Source organism: Sphaerodactylus townsendi, linkage group LG02, assembly GCF_021028975.2.
Source record: "Sphaerodactylus townsendi isolate TG3544 linkage group LG02, MPM_Stown_v2.3, whole genome shotgun sequence".
NCBI classification, from domain to species: domain Eukaryota; kingdom Metazoa; phylum Chordata; class Lepidosauria; order Squamata; family Sphaerodactylidae; genus Sphaerodactylus; species Sphaerodactylus townsendi.
Window position 1 is genome coordinate 161,530,474 of NC_059426.1, and position 19,108 is coordinate 161,549,581.

Below are 19,108 nucleotides of genomic sequence, written 5' to 3' on the forward strand. Positions count from 1 at the left end.
CCCCCCCCCCCACCCCCCCCCCCCCCCACCCCCCCCCCCCCCCACCCCCCCCCCCCCCCACCCCCCCCCCCCCCCACCCCCCCCCCCCCCCACCCCCCCCCCCCCCCACCCCCCCCCCCCCCCACCCCCCCCCCCCCCCACCCCCCCCCCCCCCCACCCCCCCCCCCCCCCACCCCCCCCCCCCCCCACCCCCCCCCCCCCCCACCCCCCCCCCCCCCCACCCCCCCCCCCCCCCACCCCCCCCCCCCCCCACCCCCCCCCCCCCCCACCCCCCCCCCCCCCCACCCCCCCCCCCCCCCACCCCCCCCCCCCCCCACCCCCCCCCCCCCCCACCCCCCCCCCCCCCCACCCCCCCCCCCCCCCACCCCCCCCCCCCCCCACCCCCCCCCCCCCCCACCCCCCCCCCCCCCCACCCCCCCCCCCCCCCACCCCCCCCCCCCCCCACCCCCCCCCCCCCCCACCCCCCCCCCCCCCCACCCCCCCCCCCCCCCACCCCCCCCCCCCCCCACCCCCCCCCCCCCCCACCCCCCCCCCCCCCCACCCCCCCCCCCCCCCACCCCCCCCCCCCCCCACCCCCCCCCCCCCCCACCCCCCCCCCCCCCCACCCCCCCCCCCCCCCACCCCCCCCCCCCCCCACCCCCCCCCCCCCCCACCCCCCCCCCCCCCCACCCCCCCCCCCCCCCACCCCCCCCCCCCCCCACCCCCCCCCCCCCCCACCCCCCCCCCCCCCCACCCCCCCCCCCCCCCACCCCCCCCCCCCCCCACCCCCCCCCCCCCCCACCCCCCCCCCCCCCCACCCCCCCCCCCCCCCACCCCCCCCCCCCCCCACCCCCCCCCCCCCCCACCCCCCCCCCCCCCCACCCCCCCCCCCCCCCACCCCCCCCCCCCCCCACCCCCCCCCCCCCCCACCCCCCCCCCCCCCCACCCCCCCCCCCCCCCACCCCCCCCCCCCCCCACCCCCCCCCCCCCCCACCCCCCCCCCCCCCCACCCCCCCCCCCCCCCACCCCCCCCCCCCCCCACCCCCCCCCCCCCCCACCCCCCCCCCCCCCCACCCCCCCCCCCCCCCACCCCCCCCCCCCCCCACCCCCCCCCCCCCCCACCCCCCCCCCCCCCCACCCCCCCCCCCCCCCACCCCCCCCCCCCCCCACCCCCCCCCCCCCCCACCCCCCCCCCCCCCCACCCCCCCCCCCCCCCACCCCCCCCCCCCCCCACCCCCCCCCCCCCCCACCCCCCCCCCCCCCCACCCCCCCCCCCCCCCACCCCCCCCCCCCCCCACCCCCCCCCCCCCCCACCCCCCCCCCCCCCCACCCCCCCCCCCCCCCACCCCCCCCCCCCCCCACCCCCCCCCCCCCCCACCCCCCCCCCCCCCCACCCCCCCCCCCCCCCACCCCCCCCCCCCCCCACCCCCCCCCCCCCCCACCCCCCCCCCCCCCCACCCCCCCCCCCCCCCACCCCCCCCCCCCCCCACCCCCCCCCCCCCCCACCCCCCCCCCCCCCCACCCCCCCCCCCCCCCACCCCCCCCCCCCCCCACCCCCCCCCCCCCCCACCCCCCCCCCCCCCCACCCCCCCCCCCCCCCACCCCCCCCCCCCCCCACCCCCCCCCCCCCCCACCCCCCCCCCCCCCCACCCCCCCCCCCCCCCACCCCCCCCCCCCCCCACCCCCCCCCCCCCCCACCCCCCCCCCCCCCCACCCCCCCCCCCCCCCACCCCCCCCCCCCCCCACCCCCCCCCCCCCCCACCCCCCCCCCCCCCCACCCCCCCCCCCCCCCACCCCCCCCCCCCCCCACCCCCCCCCCCCCCCACCCCCCCCCCCCCCCACCCCCCCCCCCCCCCACCCCCCCCCCCCCCCACCCCCCCCCCCCCCCACCCCCCCCCCCCCCCACCCCCCCCCCCCCCCACCCCCCCCCCCCCCCACCCCCCCCCCCCCCCACCCCCCCCCCCCCCCACCCCCCCCCCCCCCCACCCCCCCCCCCCCCCACCCCCCCCCCCCCCCACCCCCCCCCCCCCCCACCCCCCCCCCCCCCCACCCCCCCCCCCCCCCACCCCCCCCCCCCCCCACCCCCCCCCCCCCCCACCCCCCCCCCCCCCCACCCCCCCCCCCCCCCACCCCCCCCCCCCCCCACCCCCCCCCCCCCCCACCCCCCCCCCCCCCCACCCCCCCCCCCCCCCACCCCCCCCCCCCCCCACCCCCCCCCCCCCCCACCCCCCCCCCCCCCCACCCCCCCCCCCCCCCACCCCCCCCCCCCCCCACCCCCCCCCCCCCCCACCCCCCCCCCCCCCCACCCCCCCCCCCCCCCACCCCCCCCCCCCCCCACCCCCCCCCCCCCCCACCCCCCCCCCCCCCCACCCCCCCCCCCCCCCACCCCCCCCCCCCCCCACCCCCCCCCCCCCCCACCCCCCCCCCCCCCCACCCCCCCCCCCCCCCACCCCCCCCCCCCCCCACCCCCCCCCCCCCCCACCCCCCCCCCCCCCCACCCCCCCCCCCCCCCACCCCCCCCCCCCCCCACCCCCCCCCCCCCCCACCCCCCCCCCCCCCCACCCCCCCCCCCCCCCACCCCCCCCCCCCCCCACCCCCCCCCCCCCCCACCCCCCCCCCCCCCCACCCCCCCCCCCCCCCACCCCCCCCCCCCCCCACCCCCCCCCCCCCCCACCCCCCCCCCCCCCCACCCCCCCCCCCCCCCACCCCCCCCCCCCCCCACCCCCCCCCCCCCCCACCCCCCCCCCCCCCCACCCCCCCCCCCCCCCACCCCCCCCCCCCCCCACCCCCCCCCCCCCCCACCCCCCCCCCCCCCCACCCCCCCCCCCCCCCACCCCCCCCCCCCCCCACCCCCCCCCCCCCCCACCCCCCCCCCCCCCCACCCCCCCCCCCCCCCACCCCCCCCCCCCCCCACCCCCCCCCCCCCCCACCCCCCCCCCCCCCCACCCCCCCCCCCCCCCACCCCCCCCCCCCCCCACCCCCCCCCCCCCCCACCCCCCCCCCCCCCCACCCCCCCCCCCCCCCACCCCCCCCCCCCCCCACCCCCCCCCCCCCCCACCCCCCCCCCCCCCCACCCCCCCCCCCCCCCACCCCCCCCCCCCCCCACCCCCCCCCCCCCCCACCCCCCCCCCCCCCCACCCCCCCCCCCCCCCACCCCCCCCCCCCCCCACCCCCCCCCCCCCCCACCCCCCCCCCCCCCCACCCCCCCCCCCCCCCACCCCCCCCCCCCCCCACCCCCCCCCCCCCCCACCCCCCCCCCCCCCCACCCCCCCCCCCCCCCACCCCCCCCCCCCCCCACCCCCCCCCCCCCCCACCCCCCCCCCCCCCCACCCCCCCCCCCCCCCACCCCCCCCCCCCCCCACCCCCCCCCCCCCCCACCCCCCCCCCCCCCCACCCCCCCCCCCCCCCACCCCCCCCCCCCCCCACCCCCCCCCCCCCCCACCCCCCCCCCCCCCCACCCCCCCCCCCCCCCACCCCCCCCCCCCCCCACCCCCCCCCCCCCCCACCCCCCCCCCCCCCCACCCCCCCCCCCCCCCACCCCCCCCCCCCCCCACCCCCCCCCCCCCCCACCCCCCCCCCCCCCCACCCCCCCCCCCCCCCACCCCCCCCCCCCCCCACCCCCCCCCCCCCCCACCCCCCCCCCCCCCCACCCCCCCCCCCCCCCACCCCCCCCCCCCCCCACCCCCCCCCCCCCCCACCCCCCCCCCCCCCCACCCCCCCCCCCCCCCACCCCCCCCCCCCCCCACCCCCCCCCCCCCCCACCCCCCCCCCCCCCCACCCCCCCCCCCCCCCACCCCCCCCCCCCCCCACCCCCCCCCCCCCCCACCCCCCCCCCCCCCCACCCCCCCCCCCCCCCACCCCCCCCCCCCCCCACCCCCCCCCCCCCCCACCCCCCCCCCCCCCCACCCCCCCCCCCCCCCACCCCCCCCCCCCCCCACCCCCCCCCCCCCCCACCCCCCCCCCCCCCCACCCCCCCCCCCCCCCACCCCCCCCCCCCCCCACCCCCCCCCCCCCCCACCCCCCCCCCCCCCCACCCCCCCCCCCCCCCACCCCCCCCCCCCCCCACCCCCCCCCCCCCCCACCCCCCCCCCCCCCCACCCCCCCCCCCCCCCACCCCCCCCCCCCCCCACCCCCCCCCCCCCCCACCCCCCCCCCCCCCCACCCCCCCCCCCCCCCACCCCCCCCCCCCCCCACCCCCCCCCCCCCCCACCCCCCCCCCCCCCCACCCCCCCCCCCCCCCACCCCCCCCCCCCCCCACCCCCCCCCCCCCCCACCCCCCCCCCCCCCCACCCCCCCCCCCCCCCACCCCCCCCCCCCCCCACCCCCCCCCCCCCCCACCCCCCCCCCCCCCCACCCCCCCCCCCCCCCACCCCCCCCCCCCCCCACCCCCCCCCCCCCCCACCCCCCCCCCCCCCCACCCCCCCCCCCCCCCACCCCCCCCCCCCCCCACCCCCCCCCCCCCCCACCCCCCCCCCCCCCCACCCCCCCCCCCCCCCACCCCCCCCCCCCCCCACCCCCCCCCCCCCCCACCCCCCCCCCCCCCCACCCCCCCCCCCCCCCACCCCCCCCCCCCCCCACCCCCCCCCCCCCCCACCCCCCCCCCCCCCCACCCCCCCCCCCCCCCACCCCCCCCCCCCCCCACCCCCCCCCCCCCCCACCCCCCCCCCCCCCCACCCCCCCCCCCCCCCACCCCCCCCCCCCCCCACCCCCCCCCCCCCCCACCCCCCCCCCCCCCCACCCCCCCCCCCCCCCACCCCCCCCCCCCCCCACCCCCCCCCCCCCCCACCCCCCCCCCCCCCCACCCCCCCCCCCCCCCACCCCCCCCCCCCCCCACCCCCCCCCCCCCCCACCCCCCCCCCCCCCCACCCCCCCCCCCCCCCACCCCCCCCCCCCCCCACCCCCCCCCCCCCCCACCCCCCCCCCCCCCCACCCCCCCCCCCCCCCACCCCCCCCCCCCCCCACCCCCCCCCCCCCCCACCCCCCCCCCCCCCCACCCCCCCCCCCCCCCACCCCCCCCCCCCCCCACCCCCCCCCCCCCCCACCCCCCCCCCCCCCCACCCCCCCCCCCCCCCACCCCCCCCCCCCCCCACCCCCCCCCCCCCCCACCCCCCCCCCCCCCCACCCCCCCCCCCCCCCACCCCCCCCCCCCCCCACCCCCCCCCCCCCCCACCCCCCCCCCCCCCCACCCCCCCCCCCCCCCACCCCCCCCCCCCCCCACCCCCCCCCCCCCCCACCCCCCCCCCCCCCCACCCCCCCCCCCCCCCACCCCCCCCCCCCCCCACCCCCCCCCCCCCCCACCCCCCCCCCCCCCCACCCCCCCCCCCCCCCACCCCCCCCCCCCCCCACCCCCCCCCCCCCCCACCCCCCCCCCCCCCCACCCCCCCCCCCCCCCACCCCCCCCCCCCCCCACCCCCCCCCCCCCCCACCCCCCCCCCCCCCCACCCCCCCCCCCCCCCACCCCCCCCCCCCCCCACCCCCCCCCCCCCCCACCCCCCCCCCCCCCCACCCCCCCCCCCCCCCACCCCCCCCCCCCCCCACCCCCCCCCCCCCCCACCCCCCCCCCCCCCCACCCCCCCCCCCCCCCACCCCCCCCCCCCCCCACCCCCCCCCCCCCCCACCCCCCCCCCCCCCCACCCCCCCCCCCCCCCACCCCCCCCCCCCCCCACCCCCCCCCCCCCCCACCCCCCCCCCCCCCCACCCCCCCCCCCCCCCACCCCCCCCCCCCCCCACCCCCCCCCCCCCCCACCCCCCCCCCCCCCCACCCCCCCCCCCCCCCACCCCCCCCCCCCCCCACCCCCCCCCCCCCCCACCCCCCCCCCCCCCCACCCCCCCCCCCCCCCACCCCCCCCCCCCCCCACCCCCCCCCCCCCCCACCCCCCCCCCCCCCCACCCCCCCCCCCCCCCACCCCCCCCCCCCCCCACCCCCCCCCCCCCCCACCCCCCCCCCCCCCCACCCCCCCCCCCCCCCACCCCCCCCCCCCCCCACCCCCCCCCCCCCCCACCCCCCCCCCCCCCCACCCCCCCCCCCCCCCACCCCCCCCCCCCCCCACCCCCCCCCCCCCCCACCCCCCCCCCCCCCCACCCCCCCCCCCCCCCACCCCCCCCCCCCCCCACCCCCCCCCCCCCCCACCCCCCCCCCCCCCCACCCCCCCCCCCCCCCACCCCCCCCCCCCCCCACCCCCCCCCCCCCCCACCCCCCCCCCCCCCCACCCCCCCCCCCCCCCACCCCCCCCCCCCCCCACCCCCCCCCCCCCCCACCCCCCCCCCCCCCCACCCCCCCCCCCCCCCACCCCCCCCCCCCCCCACCCCCCCCCCCCCCCACCCCCCCCCCCCCCCACCCCCCCCCCCCCCCACCCCCCCCCCCCCCCACCCCCCCCCCCCCCCACCCCCCCCCCCCCCCACCCCCCCCCCCCCCCACCCCCCCCCCCCCCCACCCCCCCCCCCCCCCACCCCCCCCCCCCCCCACCCCCCCCCCCCCCCACCCCCCCCCCCCCCCACCCCCCCCCCCCCCCACCCCCCCCCCCCCCCACCCCCCCCCCCCCCCACCCCCCCCCCCCCCCACCCCCCCCCCCCCCCACCCCCCCCCCCCCCCACCCCCCCCCCCCCCCACCCCCCCCCCCCCCCACCCCCCCCCCCCCCCACCCCCCCCCCCCCCCACCCCCCCCCCCCCCCACCCCCCCCCCCCCCCACCCCCCCCCCCCCCCACCCCCCCCCCCCCCCACCCCCCCCCCCCCCCACCCCCCCCCCCCCCCACCCCCCCCCCCCCCCACCCCCCCCCCCCCCCACCCCCCCCCCCCCCCACCCCCCCCCCCCCCCACCCCCCCCCCCCCCCACCCCCCCCCCCCCCCACCCCCCCCCCCCCCCACCCCCCCCCCCCCCCACCCCCCCCCCCCCCCACCCCCCCCCCCCCCCACCCCCCCCCCCCCCCACCCCCCCCCCCCCCCACCCCCCCCCCCCCCCACCCCCCCCCCCCCCCACCCCCCCCCCCCCCCACCCCCCCCCCCCCCCACCCCCCCCCCCCCCCACCCCCCCCCCCCCCCACCCCCCCCCCCCCCCACCCCCCCCCCCCCCCACCCCCCCCCCCCCCCACCCCCCCCCCCCCCCACCCCCCCCCCCCCCCACCCCCCCCCCCCCCCACCCCCCCCCCCCCCCACCCCCCCCCCCCCCCACCCCCCCCCCCCCCCACCCCCCCCCCCCCCCACCCCCCCCCCCCCCCACCCCCCCCCCCCCCCACCCCCCCCCCCCCCCACCCCCCCCCCCCCCCACCCCCCCCCCCCCCCACCCCCCCCCCCCCCCACCCCCCCCCCCCCCCACCCCCCCCCCCCCCCACCCCCCCCCCCCCCCACCCCCCCCCCCCCCCACCCCCCCCCCCCCCCACCCCCCCCCCCCCCCACCCCCCCCCCCCCCCACCCCCCCCCCCCCCCACCCCCCCCCCCCCCCACCCCCCCCCCCCCCCACCCCCCCCCCCCCCCACCCCCCCCCCCCCCCACCCCCCCCCCCCCCCACCCCCCCCCCCCCCCACCCCCCCCCCCCCCCACCCCCCCCCCCCCCCACCCCCCCCCCCCCCCACCCCCCCCCCCCCCCACCCCCCCCCCCCCCCACCCCCCCCCCCCCCCACCCCCCCCCCCCCCCACCCCCCCCCCCCCCCACCCCCCCCCCCCCCCACCCCCCCCCCCCCCCACCCCCCCCCCCCCCCACCCCCCCCCCCCCCCACCCCCCCCCCCCCCCACCCCCCCCCCCCCCCACCCCCCCCCCCCCCCACCCCCCCCCCCCCCCACCCCCCCCCCCCCCCACCCCCCCCCCCCCCCACCCCCCCCCCCCCCCACCCCCCCCCCCCCCCACCCCCCCCCCCCCCCACCCCCCCCCCCCCCCACCCCCCCCCCCCCCCACCCCCCCCCCCCCCCACCCCCCCCCCCCCCCACCCCCCCCCCCCCCCACCCCCCCCCCCCCCCACCCCCCCCCCCCCCCACCCCCCCCCCCCCCACCCCCCCCCCCCCCCACCTCCCCCCCCCCCACAAACCCCCCCCCCCCCACCCCCCCCGCCCCCCACCCCCCCCGCCCCCCCAAAAGACCACCCCCCCGCCCCACCCCCGCCCCCCACCCCCCCCCCCCCCCCCCCACCCCCCCCCCCCCCAAGCATGGCCAATTGGCCATGCTGGTAGGGGCTGATGGGAATTGTAGTTCCTGAACATCTGGAGAGCCGCAGGTTCCCTACCCCTGATGTAGATGTTAAATAGCACAGGGAACAAGATGGAGCCTTGTGGGACCCCACAGGCCAAATACCAAGGAGCTGAACAGCAGCCCCCCACCCAACACACATACACGCCATCTTTTGAAACCTACCCTTTGGGTATGACCAGAACCACCACAAAATGGTACTTCCCAATCCTAACCCCAGAAACGTGTTCCAGAAAGATACTGTGTTCAATGCTATGTATTTCTCAAATTTAATAGAACTTTTGCTTCTGAGCTTTTGGAAGTGCCCAGGTAGGGATGCATTCTCTAAGGGAGGATGTTTCTCTAAGGGAGGAGCTGTGCCTCAGTGGTCGACCCTCTGCTTTTATGCACATCATCTCTGTTTTAATCCCTGGCCTTTTCAGTTTGAAAGGATCAGAGAGTGGGTGATCAGAGATGTTTACCTGAGACCAGTTGAAGCAGACACTAACTTTGATAAACCAATGGGCTGGCTCAGTGAAAGATAGCTGTGTTATGTGTTGGGAAGAACTAGAGCAGGGATGTCAAACTCATTTTTACAAGCCCTGGATAAGACATCAATGAGGCTTGGTTGGACCAGGGTCTGGGGTGGGAGTGGCTCCCTCCGCTGGTGAGCTCTCAGCAGGCTCAGCAGCCCAGATCAACATGGGGGGGGTAGTTTCCTCCGCTGATGAGCCTGCAGTGGGCTTACCAGCCTAGCTCAGCACTGCGGGTGGGGGCTACTTCAGCTGCTGAACCCACAGCATGGTGGGTCAGCACTGGGGCGGTGGTTGCTGTAGCTGGAGAACCCACAGCTGGCTTGCCAGGTCAGAACGGTGCTGGTGGGCAGGAGGGTGGCTGTTTGGACTGGCAAGTTGGCAGTGGGCTCACCAGACCAAAGCGTGGGGGGGCGGGAGGGTGCCTCAGCTAGTTCACAAACCCAATAAGTCCTCAAGGGGTTAGATCCAGGCCCTGTTTGAAACCTCTGAACTAGAGTAATTTTTTAAAAAAAAACTCTTACTAAGCTGTGCTAAAAGCTACAGTGCAAATAATGTGGAGCACGTGCACACAACTTGCAAATCTGGCACAATTTCATTACAAAGAGTGAAGGAGAAACATAAAGCATCTCCGGTGGATAATTCTGAAATAGAAAACAACACGACACCTCTTGTCTGTCTGTGGATCTCTGCTGCTGAATGCACTCTCTTCGGGGTGGGGGGGGGGAATCCTAGTTCTCTAGTAAATGCAAGTGAAAGTGTTCTGTCTCTCCTTTCATGATATACTTGTTTACTCTGAAGGCTTATTTAAGTTTGCATTTTCAAACAGTGTTCTAGGCATTTGTTTACTGATGATGAACGGGGGTACAAAGGAGCTGACATATTCACAGGCTTAATGCACAGTGACAGCCACACAGAAAGCTCTTCTCATTTGCAGCTTTTTAGAGTCGTTTTTTAAGTTGGTGAGGTTAGCCAATCAGCTTCCCCCTCTCTGCTGACATCACTAACTAGCCAGTTCCCTCCAGCTGCAGAGAGCTTCAGTTTCTTTTTTTTTTTTTAACTAAAATGGAGGCTGGTTTCTTGCCTTAAGGAGTACACCGCTTTCCCTGCCGAAGCATAGATGTTGACATGTAACAAAACAGGCAGCAAAATGGTAGTGGACGCAGCCAATTCGAACGGGCCTTTCCAGCCTGTGGCCCTTCTACATATTCGAGGTGAGTTATTTGTGTTCTGAATGAATTGTAGTTCTCCCGTGGCTCTAATAAAAGGCTATTGTGATTCGTGAATAAGGAAAGCAGGAAGTCCTTTGTAGCAGAATCCATTTTTGTTCAGATGCAGATTTGTCAGAGTTCAAAGATGTCCTTGCGATAGATCTGAAGCTTTAAAAATTTGGAAAGGTTTGCTTGCATTGTTAAACAGGTTTTGCTGCTTTCTGCCCTAACGCTCCCATCCCCCTCCCTTTTCAAGCTGTGCTGATGTCAAAGGATGTGAAGTCACTTACCCCAGAAAGGTGTTGTGAGGTGGGGGAGGTGGAGAGGGAAGGCAGGACACTCAAGTTTCCCTGCCGTTCTTGTTCTTTGTAGCATTAACAGTGCAATAAAGGATTTTGTGTACACATTGAGAGCTTTGTAGTCGTTGGTTAGCTTATAATCAAACAGGAAAGTGAATGAAAGGTTCCTTCCACAAGCAAATGGAAGATAATCACTATATATTTAGAAAGCATTTAAAGGAATTTGCTGGGGGGAATGCCACTACATTCTGAATTCTAAACTGCTTTATATTGCTGTCTGTTAATGTAGAGACAGGGATACATGTTGCTGTTTAAGAGCGAGAGAAAGCTGCATTTTAAATGTCTGGCAGCGTCTACAGTTTTTAAACTTCTTTCAAGCACTTGTAAGATTATTGGCAATGTCTTTAAACAGTTCGCTTATTTGAGAGAGCTGCTTGTTATTTCTCTGTGAAACTTTAATCCAAGCACCTTTCTTACAAGTGTATTTTAAGATGTATTCCTCTTCTCTACTTTTACTAATAATGTAACTGTAGACAAGAATTTCCCTATTCCCACCCTGTTATGTTATAGGCTTGGTGTGCTGATAGAAGGCTAAAAAACAACTGAATTTAAGTTTATACTGTGGAGACATACTGAATAATATTTGAGAACAAGAGTTTTATCCTTTATGGCCTGAATTAAGAATGTTAATGAAAACTACCTTTCCTGGATTCTAGTTTTCAGCTTTTGATGCTTGCTAATTTCTACAAAAAAGAAACTTCATTTGTAATTTATTGGAAATACACAATTTCAGTGGCAAAGGCTTAGATGCTACTTTAAAAAAATCTCCTTGGTGCACTTTCCCAAAGCTTACCAGTCACCTCTTTTTAACAAAGGTTTACCCAAGAATTAAGGTTAGGCATACATATGCTCACTCCATACAGTCCTCTTAAAATGCTGCATTGTTTGTAATGAACGCGTGCGTCATGCATAATTCCCCCTTAATTATATCCCCCTTAATTGTGTCACACCAAATATGCAGATTCTTAACTTGGCAAATGCTGGAACCGTTTTTCACTTGGTCTTAAAAATACCTGTGTCGAACAACTGAAATGACCGGACTAGTTGCTTTTTATGTAACCTTTCTCTGTGCTATGCAAATATGTGAACTGTTGAAAAATTTTATGGGTTATTTTTTTTCTTGAACTAAATTGTCATGTACATCTCATTTAATGTAGCGCTAATGAAAACACACACAACCACGCCAGATGCCATTAATCTACTGATGCTCATCCCAAACTAACCAGTAGGAAATTTTGAACCGAAAGACATTTTTCTATTCTGGTATAGGCAACCCTTGCTTCACCCAACCCCATATACAGTTGTTGTGTGCTAATTTCAGGTTACTGGGATCAAGTCTACTTTCATTTTCTTAGTTCTGTGAACTGGTGAGTGAAGCTACTCACAATGTGTATTTAGCCTTCCACTTAAGTCTTTATGGGATTGGCATAAGGAAAGAAATGGCTACATGTTTTGATTCCTGAATATACTTAGGCACTTGGCTATCTACAGGGCTGGTGCCTAAAATAAATACATTTAAAAAGAAAAGTTGGTTTTATGTCCCACCTTTCTCTGATAAGGAGTTTCAAAGTGGCTTAGAAGAAGAGTTGGTTTTTATAACCTGTCTCAAAATGGCTTCCCTTCCCAAAATGCTTTGCCTTCCCTTCTCCACAACAGGTACTTTGTGAGGAGGTAGGACTGAGAGAGTTTTCTATTTCTATTTGCATTTGTTACATGCCCTTTACCACAGTCTCAGGTGGATTACAATAAAGCATGCAACATTAAAATCATGATAGTAAAACCCTATTCTAAAAACACAATAAAATTCCATTCTAAAAACACAATAAAACCCCATTCTAAAAACCCAGACTCAATATTAAATCTCCTACACTCACCCCACCCATCCACAAAAAAAGGGAAAGGTGCACAAATGTCTGAGAGAACTGTGACTTCTCCAAGATCACCTAGCAGGCTTCAGATGGAGAAGCAGGGAATCCAGCCTGGTTCTCCAGTTTAGAGTCTCCTGCTCTTAACCACTACACCATGCATACAGGAATCTTGGGGTTGGAAATGTATGCCAGTCTGATTGGTCACTCCCAAAATCAAGATTTTCTTATCATTTTTATAGCGCTGTATCAGGCATTGGGGGAGGGATCTCTCCCTGCAGTCTTTTCATTGATAAGCCACCCTCTATTTATTTTTGTATGTGTAGAATAACATAGAGAGAATATGGGAAGCTAATGTCAAAAAGAACTCAGCAGTGGGTTTGGAAAGGGGCAAGGAATGTGTGACTGCTTTGCCCCTTTTTCCTTCATGCTTCAACTACTGAGAGTTGTATTTTCCTAGCAAAATTCTATTTATTTGAAACATTTTTATGGCCCCTTTCCACCTGATCAGCCCCTCGAATGCCCACAAGTATTCTAAGTAAAGGGTTATATGTTGTTTGGGGCACCTGAGAATGCATTGGACCTCAGAACAGTTGCAGCCCCCCCCCCCCCCCGTGAAATTCTAACCAGTGAGGCCAAAAGCGGGGGCCAGAGGTTGAATCAGGTTGAATGAGCTATTATACTCTATTCCCAATAGTGTCACTTGCCCTCATACAAATGACTACTACCACTCACTCTCTTCGGTGGAAGTAAAGAAGAATGTTTGAGGGTGCTTTCCCTTCTCTATCTCTTTTCGCCTGTATACCCTCCTCTTACCACTATTCTCGGCAGAAAGTTAGTTGGGTTAGTTCTGCAGGAAAAATTATGCAAGTCGTGCATTTGTATTCTAATTGAGCAGTTGTAATAAGTAAACTGTGACCTATGAGTTTTATTTTAGAAAAATGCATCATAATTAGGAATCAGTGCATATTGTTTGAGTTATTGGATTGAATATATTTATAGTGGGCTTAACTCACTAAAACACTCTCCTTTTCCTTGTATCATTAGATGGTATATATTTATAGCCGACTTATCTTGCTGAATCTGTTTGAATATTATCATATATAAACTTTTATTTGTATGCTGCTTGTCTTACTGATAAGGCAAGATACGTAATCTTTTAATAAATATTATTTGAAGACATGGAAAATAACTATGAAGTACAAATTGAAGCACAGTCATGAGTTGGTTGTTTTGAACAAGACTCTTGAGAGGAATGGCAAACGGCCATGTTTGATTTTTAGAAGCTTATGGTTGAATAAAAGACAGTGTTGTGAATGCAAATATCGACGTTAAACTAGTACATACCTGTCAACTTGTTGACACACATCTGCTATGAGAGCATGATAGGTTGCTGTGTGTGAAGAAGAGTTTGGATTTATACCCCGCTTTTCTCTTCTGTAAGGAGTCTCAGAATGGCTTACCAATTCCTTTCCTTTTCCCACAGCAGACACCTTGTGAGGTAGGTGGGGCTGAAAGAGTTCTGAGAGACTGGCTTTGTGTGGAGGAGCTGGCATACAAGTCCAGTTCACCAGATTAGAGTATATGCTCATGTGGAGGAATGGGGGGATCAAACCCTGTTTTTCAGGTTAGAGGCCACCTTCTCTTAACCGCTTCACCTCCCTGGCTCGTCAGCATTCAATACTAACTCGGTCGTAGGAATGCGGCAGATCTCAGATGGTAGTAAATGAAAGGTAAAACTCATATGGAGTTCAAACATCATTTATGTGAACTGAGAAGTAAGGATACAGAAGAAGCTGTAGTTCTTTTTAGCAGTTATAAGCCTTGACTAGGCCTGGGGAGATCCAGGTTAAAATTTTCACTCTGTTGTGAAACTCACTGCATTACTTTGGGCCTAACTTTCCTCACAGGATTGTCATGAGGATAAAATGAAGGGGAGTAGTGATATTAAACTCTTTTCATTGTAAATTACAACCTGGTGTTAGAATAGAAATATATTTAAGGAGTTCTCTTTTGTGAAATTTAAGGACTTTTGTGTTTGGTGCATTTTATGTGATCTCCACCAATAAAGTATGCATGGTTTAGGTCCAGGTCTTCCTCAGAAGAACAGGCAAACATCTGTGAGAGAAAACAGACCTCTTAATTGAGTACTCGCAGATACAGAAATTACGACTGTCATTTAGCACCACTGACATCTCCTGTAGGGAATCAGCCTGGTTAGAGGCCAAGAGGAATCTTCCAGGTGGATCTCTGCTGGTATCAGCAGTCATCCCCCACTCTGCCAGTCTTCTGGTTTGATCGTGACTACCCCTTATGGGAGTGAAGACTCTGGAAGAGCTCTGGCAGTGTATGTTGTGTATGTTAAATGCTATCCAGTCACTTCTGACTCATGGCGACTCTTTTGAGTCAGTGGCCTTTAAAATGTCCTGTCGTCAATAATAAGAAGAAGAGTTTAGATTTATAGCCCCCCTTTCTCTCCTGCAGGAGACTCAAAGGGGCTTACAATCTCCTTGCCCTTCCCCCCTCACAACGAACACCCTGTGAGGTAGGTGGGGCTGAGAGAGCTCTGAGAAGCTGTGACTAGCCCAAGGTCACCCAGCTGGTGTGTGTGGGAGTGTACAGGCTAATCTGAATTCCCCAGATAAGCCTCCACAGCTCAGGTGGCAGAGCTGGGAATCAAACCCGGTTCCTCCAGATTAGATACACGAGCTCTTAACCTCCTACGCCATAGCCTGGTTCTTGCACTGTGGATTCTTTTATAGTGTCAATTCATCTCATGTTGGGTCTTCCTCCTTTCCTTCTGCCTTCAACCTTTCCTAACATTGTTATCATTTCCAGTGACTCTTGTACTTTGGTCAACAACAGCCTCAATTGAGTCATTCTAGGTACAGGTCAGGCTTGATTTGGTCTGAAACTGACTGATTTTTTTGACAGTCCACAGTATCTGTAACACTTCCTTCCAATGTCACATTTCAAAGGAATCTGTTTTCTTCCTGTCAGCTTTCTTCATTATCCAGCTTTCACACCCATATACAGTAACCTGGAACACCCATACTCAGTAATCTATGGCATGAATTAACTTGATCTTGAAAAGTCTTCAAGTGGGAGTCCATTTCACCTTTAGAAGCTCTCATGGTGCCCAGAGGTGGGCACAGTAGGGGCTCCCACAGAGGCTGTAGATCAGGGGTGCCCAACTCTGGCGCTTCATAAGCATAAGCATTTTATTGTCATTGTGCACGAACAACGAAATTTACAGTAGCATTCCTCGATGCACACAATTTCAGACTCATACCCCATCCTACAATTCCCATCAGCCAGCAATTGGCCATGCTGGCAGGGACTGATGGGAATTGTAGTCCATGAACATCTGGAGTGCCATAGGTTCGCCACCACCGCTATAGGACAATGTTAACTGTTAGCCAAGTTTGAAGCAGAACTTTGACATGTCTTTTGAAAGTGTGCCGTATGAAATGGGAGCTAGTTTTAGTGAACTTCCCCCCCCCCCCCCCCCCCCAGTATATGCGTTTAGAGTCTTCTGGCTATATTTGTACTGTGCTCTCAGAATTACATTTTAGCGTCAATTCAAGTTTATACTTATTACCACACTAATTGGCAACAGAGTCAACACACCTTTGCATAGCAGGTTCCACCCAAACACTTACTGATTGGTTCCTCACCCTGGGACATGGACAATATACCCCACTAAAACATTAAAAACATAAAAACAAGCCAGCTGGATCAGACCAGAGTCCATCTAGTCCAGCTCTCTGCTACTCGCAGTGGCCCACCAGGTGCCTTTGGGAGCTCACATGCAGGATGTGAAAGCAATGGCCTTCTGCTGCTGCTGCTGCTCCTGAGCACCTGGTCTGCTAAGGCATTTGCAATCTGAGATCAAGGAGGATCAATATTGGTAGCCATAGATTGACTTCTCCTCCATAAATCTGTCCAAGCCCTTTTTAAAGCTATCCAGGTTAGTGGCCATCACCACCTCCTGTGGCAGCATATTCCAAACACCAATCACACGTTGTGTGAAGAAGTGTTTCCTTTTATTAGTCCTCATTCTTCCCCCCAGCATTTTCAATGAATGCCCCCTGGTTCTAGTATTGTGAGAAAGAGAGAAAAATTTCTCTCTGTCAACATTCCCTTCTCACTGTGTGTAACAGACTTCCCTCTGTGATACACCTCTGAAGATGCCAGCCACAGATGCAGGTGAAACGTTAGGAACAAGATCCACCAGACCATGGCCACACAGCCCGGAAAACCCCCCACAACCAGTTGAATCTGGCCATGAAAGCCTTCAGCGATACATTGACAACAGAGTGTTTATTTAATTAATTTATACCCTGCCTTTCTCCCCAGTAGGGGACCCAAAGTGGCTTATATCATTCTCCTCTCCTCCATTTTATCCCAATAACCCTGTGAGGTAGGTTAGGCTGAGAAGGTCACCCCAGAGTATTTCAATGGCCTGAGTGAGAACTCAAATCCAGGACTCCCAGATACTTGTCCAACACTCTAACCAGTAGGTCACACTAGAGTACTGATTTCAAATGTAGGATATACTGGGATTCACTGAATGACTTTGTGAGGTACATGTGCTGAGAATAACTTAACCAGGTCATTCAGTGCAGTTGATAGCTAAGCAGGGGTATATCCCACATCCAAAACCAATACTGTGATGTTAATTGATATAGTAGTTGGTACAAGCCTGGCTTGATCCTAGACTGTTTCACTGTGTTTTGTTTTGGTTTTTTGCAAGTAAAAGTTCTATGAAATGCCAACAAAAATGTGTCTTGTTTTCAGACCTTTTTTGATGCACCTGTAATGGCAAACATTGATATAAATTCTTAGAAAGTTCAAGGCATGTTGCATATTTGTTTATATATTACGAACAGCCCCATGAAGATTGGATAGTAGTAGTTGCTCCTATGTTTCAGAGAGGCGAGGGGGTAAGTTTATGAGGGAGCATCTTCTCCCAGTAAATGCATGGCAGAAGTGAGTTTGGAACCAAGACAATTATTCAGACAGTTTATAAACCCCGATTTTGTTTAAGCTCTGATTTAGTGTGATCTTTGAATTCAGGGTCCCCAACAAAGTATGGTTGGGTTCTAAACTGGGATTCTAACCTGTTTAGTACCTGGCTTGTTAACTGTGATTTTTTGTGTGTGGTTTCGGAAGAAATCCCAGTTTGTTCAGTTGGATTCTAAACTGTGGTTTCTTGGGATAGCTGAATGCGGTTCGGGGCCTTTAAGTTTCCTGTACACATAGAGGGAAGCCCAGACGGACAGAAAGTCTTGGTACTTCAGCTGTATTCTGCTGTTAGGGGTGTTTTCTAAGGACCCTCCCTTTGTTCTCTCTGTACCTTTCTTTGAGGATGTCTCATAAAGTAGGATTGTTCTTCAGAGACTTCAGCTTCTCTGAGGGGAATTTAAATGGCATATTGTTTAACTAAATAAAAATGGGAGTATGACTGTTGACAATCTACTTTGTTTTAAGTTTCAAATTTAGTTGAGTAATTGGATAGAAAGAAGAGGGAAATTGTGGCTGGCTAGCTGGTGGCAAGAGGGAGAGGTGGAGTGAGGGGCTATAAAAGGTTCAGACTAGAAAGGCCCAGGAATTCCTCCAGGAAGGAGGAGGAGGAGACTTGGCTTACCCTGCCCTCCTCCCTGGTTTCTCTCAGAGTTTCGCCAACCAATAGCAAGTGAACTGTGCATATATTGAGACTTTCCCAATATCCCAAGGATTCTGCTTGGAAGCAGAAAAGGCAAATAGAAGCTAACTGGGATTTGTACAGCAAACTGGTATAAAGAAACAACAGTTTATTGTGATGTCTAGATACATCAGTTGCTTCACTATCTGGTACATCCAAATATTTGTCCGGTGAGTCCTTGCCAACTCCCCTTTCTGCATTACAATTGATGATGCCTACCTATATGTACAGTTGCTGTTGTCGTCCCTGTAAAGCTGCTCCGGTTATTTGTCTTGACTTTTTAGAGCTTGATGGGACTACTTTCTCTAGTCTGAAATAGTACCCCAATTATCAAGTTGGGGGTGTCTGCTCTGTGTTCAGTTAATGGCATGTTGTAGACATGTGCATTACAGAATTCTCAAGCTAAAAATGTACATAGAAATCATTGTTTCGAGTAGTTAACAGTTACTTCCTAGAAAGGTATTAGCAGTCTGTGTGATTTTTAGTGAAACGAAACAACCATCCCCACAAAAGTTGTTGTTTCAAGCTGAGGTGCTTACCAGGAGAGGAGAACAGAGCAGTTGCAGCCAATCACTTTTGGCATTATCACCAATTATTGTTGCCCAGAATCTGGAATTGGCTGTTCGTGGAAAAGAACAGTGTCTGCAGGGAATGTACCACAAGGAATTGCAAGAATGCCCATTAGAAAGAAAGAAATATGCCCAAGGGCCCATTGGATGTAATAGGCAGGAATGCTGGTTGACTTGCATGGGCACCATTGAAATACCTTACAGGACAGAAAAGTTGCAATGAAAATGCAGAAGCCAATTGGAGAAATCTGCTCTAGGACTGGAATAACAGCCCCCACAGTGGAATGGTAGTTGCTGGGACCAGACTAGAATGTTTTAGGACTAGAATGACAGCCCTCAAAGTGGAATGGGGGTCGCTGGGAATTGGGGTTGCCCATTAGAATGGGGCCTAGAGGGTGGTGAGAGGACAGATTATCATTCCCATCACAGTGCTGAAGAAAACTAGCACTGTTCCCATCGGGGCCTTCTGACAAGCATTCCACAAGGTACTTACCCAAGGCTGTAACAAACATATCATGACCAGCCATTCTGATGCTTATAAAAGTGAGCAAGTCTTTCAGTCAATTCATGTTGGCTGCAGCCAGAGTTTCTGAATATACATTGTTTTGAAAGGCCTAGTACATCTCTTTGCTATGTAAATATGTTCCCTTGATGACCATAAGCATGTTCTGGACACTGCATATTGTGGCCAGGAATATATTTGCAAGTTGGGAAGTCACTACAACAGC